We start from the raw sequence: 5,705 nt of genomic DNA, 5'->3' as shown, positions 1-5,705 counted from the left end.
CGCGGGGCTCGGAGGCAGCCGCGGCACCGGGGCCCGCGCTGAGTCGGGGCAGCGGCGGGGCAAGGCTCGGCCGGCGGTGCCACCGGCGTCCTGGAAGCGCCCGGCGGCCAGCGAGGACCCTCCTGCCCCTCGGGAACGGCCTGCGCCCCCAAACGCCCTGCAGCCCCGAGCGGGTTCTGCTCCCCTCGGCACCCGGCCCTCGGGTTCGCACCAGGTACCCGAGCAGCGCGCTGTGCTTTCCGCGCGCGTCAGGATTAGCTGCTTCTTCTAAAGCCTTGTAGTAAACATGCTCATCCCACCCCGCAGCATCCCCGAAGGAAACTCAGCCCGAGGGAACCGAGACCCGCCGGCGGTGCTAACCCCAGGGGAGCTCTGCCCGGCCCTGAGCTGGGGCTGCGATACCGCGAGGGCCGTTGTTGCGTGTTGTCTCGTCGGCACCGTGGAAAGCAGGGAGACGACTCTTCTGCGGTTGCGGCAGCCCCCCAAGAACCGCACAGAGCTGGGTGGATGGGGGGAGCAGGGGCGGCTGCTGCCCTTCAGGGCCTGCCACCCAGCTCCCATGCCCGGGGGGACGCCAGCCCAGGATTTTCCCCAGAAATGCATTCCCCTTCCTTTGTCCTGTCTAATTTTAGGTGACTAACCTTTGAGTTATAGTAGCTCTCAGAGTTCAGTTTTCTTACTCTGTCGCTCTTAGGTTCAGTGCTTCGAGCAATCTTAAAACGATTCCCTTCCACCTGCATTTCAGCCACATCTAGACCGTTACCAGTTTCTCCCTTGCCGCCAACATCACCTGTTTATTCTTCCTGAAAGAACAAGTGTACGTTCCCTGGAAAAACAGGGCGACACAATTAGAGAACAGGAAATAATGATGCACCTTTGCCACAAGATCAAGACCAAGATCTCCTTAGGTCTTCTTAGACCCAGAAGGAAGGAATGAGACGCTCAGGCGGGTAACGAGAACGGCCAGAGTTCCTGCCGCAGCAATGGGAGATCTCCTTTTTAGAGAATAAGCCACATGGTAATCGAGGAAGGTCACAAAGAGGTTTCCCTGAAGGGCAGAGGTGTTCCTGGTCTTGCTCAAGATGGTCAGTGCTGACCTGTGGCAGGGCCTGGTAATAGGCACGAGGGACACACCGACTGGTTTACCTTTTCCCCAGGAATTGCTCCCCCTTTCTCTCGCCCTGGAGGACAGTTCACCTTCCATAAGGGCTTACTGCAGTGGGGAGCACTTGTGAGCATGTTGGACTGGGCACTTCATCACACCCACCGGCTGGTAGCAGCTGCCGGCATTTGCCTCATCCCCTCTGCTCATGGGTCAGCACCAGGAGCTTGGGGAACTGGGGGGGGCTTTTTCCACTTCTGCCCCTCTCTGACTGTCTAAAGGGATCCCACAAGGCCATCCCAAACCCTCCTCCCACCCTAAGGCAGAGCGAGGTGTCCCAGCGGACACCAGTCTGGCAGGACATGGAGCACTGCTGGCGTGGAGGTGGCAGGCACTGGTGTCACATGAGCCCGACTGTGCAGGAGTTTCTGCCAGCATCTGAGTCTACCGGTGGCTGGGCGGATTTGCTCAGGCGGGATGCACGGGAGCACGTGGGAGCACTTGGATGCGGCACCTCAGTTTTTCCAGTCCCTCTGTGGCCAGTCTCTGCAGAGCTCACCTAGTGACAACCTTGAGTGTCCTTACTTATGTCGTCCCCAGCCTGTGCCAATAAAGAGGATTTTAGACTTCAGCCCAAGCGCTGATGTTATTCACAATGAGCTGGTTTTTCACTGCATAAAACATATAATCCACATTCAAATCAAAGCAAGGTCAGTGCAGCAGGTGGACAGACTGTCTCTGGGGGGTTAGCCTGTTATTTCAAAGACAAATCAATCTATTTTTTTCTCTCCCTCTTCATCTGAGCATTTCTTCCTCTCTCCCCATGTCTCTGTGTCTCTCCCTGTTCTTTTCATTACTGCCTTGAATTTTGCAAGCGGGGAGCTCTCCTCCTCCCGGAGAACACGGACAGACCTCTTCTCCCCAGGGAAGGATGCAAAATGTCAGCCTCCCGCCCAGCCCCTGATGCTGCTCATTCAGAGCCTGGAACTAGGTACATCAATAATTCACTGCACGCTTTCCATAACCCAGCCATTTGCCGAGCCTCTGACACCATCAGCCTCAGTTCCCCTCCTGCGTTTGGCGTTGTTCGGTCGGGGTCTCTCTGTGCTGTAACGTATCAACTTCAGCCATTCTGGCCCAAGCACTGATATTATTCACAAAGTGCTGATTTTCCATACTGGCCCCAGAAAGCATTTTATTGTAAGTGCCTGGCTAGAAAATTTTTTGACCAAAGGGGTTGGAGCCCCCATGGCTCTACAATGCACTTACTGCCTCTGCAATGTTCTAGCATGGGAAATTCTTTAGGTTTCAGCTCAATTAGAAGTCCAGTTTTAAGCTGCAGGTACTATGAGGAAAAAAAAAAAAACATGCTTTCCTCTTGCCGGAAACTAACTTCAAGAGCACCTACAAAGAGAGTAGAAAAGAGTCCTGCTGAGACCCACTCTGCTCAGCTGCTCTCCGCAGGTTTCCTTGCCTCAGAAAAAGCCCTAACACCAGTCCCCGAGCCCTAACTCAAGCCTCTGGCTATATTGGGGAGGAAAGTACATTGCTGCATCAAGCAAACAACCAGCATCCAGGACTGCTGGGGTCCATTCTCAGCTCTGACACTGCCATGTGGTTTTGGATATCTCACTTCTGCCACATCTTTGTGCAATAGGGCCCGATCAGGCTGCAGATACACAAATCTCTGTGCTTTCTTCTGCTGCGGACATGGACCAAGTGCCCATAGCTACCACAAGGGTACCCAGATACCAAGCACAAGGGGTGGCTGCTCTCTTCATACGCTCCCACGTGCACACCTCTGGGTGGCTGCACTCCTCTCTCCCCTCCTTGCCCAAACTGCATCACCAGCAGAAACCCTCACAGCCTTTTCCTGGGTAGAACAAGGCCTGGGCAATTTCCCCTCTGTTTGATGCTCCCATGCCTCTTTGACCTTGCTCTGACTCTGAACAGTAGTTTAATGTTGTGCCCTCTATAACATGGATAACAGTGGCTGAGCCTTGCAGAGATAACAGCAGAGCTTTGCAAGACCCAGTGAGCACCAAGAAAGTCCTCTGACGACAGACGAAGATAGACAATAGCAGCAGAAGCTTTATGGCAATTAATGATTGGAAATGAGCTAGATAGTGGAGTGCAGACAGCCATCAAGTTCCTGCTCAAGCCACCCAGAGGATTTGCTGCTCCAAAACAGCCAAAGTCGGGTTTATCGGCAACCAGACTCCCTGTAACAGCCGGCAGCCCTGGGCACTCGTTCAAAGCGTGGCAGTCTCTGCCTTTCCCATGTCACTAGTGCCACTCAAAGCAGCAGTAAAAAGGACATGGGGGAGTAACACATCATGCAGCTCCCCTGGCTTAATGCATTCAGGAGCAGAGGGATCTATTCCCCAGGATTTGTTCCTTAGCATCCCTGGGGATCCGATGTCTGCAAAGGGGCAGAGACCTTTGCGCTATGTACTAACTGGCTTTGCAAGCGAGGGGTGCAAAATAGTTTGATTGCCCGTGGAGCTGAGCCACATGGTTAGATGCTCCAGTGTCTGGTAAGGTCTCCAACGAAGTGTAAGTCTGAGCTGGCGCTTTCTGCCATCAAGCTGTCCGAATCCCCCAGGGATTCTCCACTGACTCATTAGCACTGAGTTCATGCTATGCTCCTCTTTCAGCAGGGACACAACACAAAGTGGCTTTTCACCACCCGGCTACTTATTTCATGAAACTTTCAGCAACTGACAGTCTTAGGGACCTCCTTCAGATGTGACTGCAATTGCTCGTGCGCTCAAGAGAGATGCGCGGACTGAAAGCTCCCCTCTCCCCTCCCCAGGCATGTGCTGAATCCAAAGCTCGTGTGTAGGATGGATGCTCTCACACTCGCTTAAATATGGGAACACCTCCGCTCGCCTGTATCTTTCTGTATCTGCTCAGATGCAGAAGAGTTTAAAGCAAGGGATGCTCGGGCTGGGCACTGCTGTTTCTCTGCCCTTCGTCTACTGCCAAAGGGGAGAGCGATCCCAGCTCTGCAAGCGGAGGAAAACCTCAGGCCATCCTTTGACAGCACATTGCCTGAAGCAAGCCCAGCTTCCAGAATCTAACAGCCAGATGTGTGAGGCCACGGGGTGGTAAGGAGGCCACCGACTGCGTGCAGGCTGCATTGCCCCGTCCACCCTGCCCTGGCGTGGGGCTGCTGCATGCCGCAGGCACGGGCGGTTGAACCCAGTGGGAATCCCGCGGGCTGGTGGCAGGAGGCTGAGCGGGTCCCGGCTGGGGCTGCCTTCCCTCGCAGTCCCTGTAAGACAGCAAAGTGCTGAGCCACTGCCTTGCCATAGAGATTTCTGCACTCTTCCAACAAATGCATTTGCTGTGGAGGCCAGCAGCGGAGCAGCAATTAAGTGCAGAGGAGCTGCTGGGCAAAGACCCTCTGCTTCCAGGAGAAATGGTCGTCTCTCACCTCCCCAGAGCAGACGCTAATAGCACAGAGCTCCAGAAAGTTACTCAGCCCTGCGTGGAGAGCCGGCTGCCAGCCCGGCCAGCCTGGCTCCCGCGGTGCTGGGCTCAGCACAGAGCCGCCCTCCAGCACATCGCCCCCATCTTGGTCATTGAAGCTCCCTCCCATTAATTAGAAATGCTAAAATAACCAGGCAACCATACTGCAGGCTGAAAGAGCAGGAATAAATCATAGAAAAGCGAGGAGTAACCAGGATGTTCCCGTTAGCCTTTCATATCGGGGCTGCCCTGACTTTGGAGACATGAGCGGGCTGCAGGGTCCAGCGGGGTGGAAAGGCAGGGTCAGGACAGGGTTGGGGCTCGTYCCCCCACATCAGCAGCTACAGCCCTGCGGGAGGAGCGTAACTCCATGACCAACCACCGAATGCTCGTCATGTCCCTCCTATTCACCTGCCCCCCTTTCCCTGGGATCAGGCCCAGAGACTCACACCGAAACCATCCGGGACACGCGGCCCTGGCTCCAGCCCTGGGCGCAGAGGTGCCTTCCTGCTTGCCCGCACCCAAGGCAAGGCATGGAGCCCACACTGCTCCGGGGCGTTTAGGAAATCCTAAAGCGGGCAAGGATGGGCAGCAGGGCAAAGCACAAACCCCGTTAATGTGAACAAATGGTTCCTCACGGGTCAGCCAGGACACACGGACAGCAGACAGGTCGGGCGCTCCCGACTGGGGCTCGCTGGGCATCGATGCTGGTCTCCAAATCTTAGCGGTGGAGCGTGGGTAACCATGGGGTAACTTACCCCGGTGCGGTGGCGCCTGCGTGGCACGAAGGCTCCGCACAAGCACCGGGCACCAGCTGCCTCCAGCCGTGGGAAGCACCCCTGGCCAGGGCTCTCCCTAGGGGTGCATGCAGCAAAGCTGATTGGCTGCTGGGCACAGTGCCGCGAGGCTGATTGGCTGAGTGAGCACAATGCCACAAGGCTGATTGGCTGGGTGGCTACAATGCCACAAAGGGCTGTGTGGCTACAATGTCGCGTGGCTGATTGGCTGGGTGGCCAGAGCACTGCGTGCTGATTGGCTGGGTGGCTACATCCGGATGTGGCAATGAGAAAGGGAGGTGATGTCGCTGCGGGGGGCTCCTGCCCGGACCTGATGGGTCCCCGTCTCCCTT

The sequence above is a fragment of the Apteryx rowi genome, unplaced genomic scaffold (genome assembly GCF_003343035.1).
Source record: "Apteryx rowi isolate R43461 unplaced genomic scaffold, aptRow1 scaffold_7, whole genome shotgun sequence".
Lineage (NCBI taxonomy): Eukaryota > Metazoa > Chordata > Aves > Apterygiformes > Apterygidae > Apteryx > Apteryx rowi.
This window is presented reverse-complemented; position numbering follows the sequence as displayed.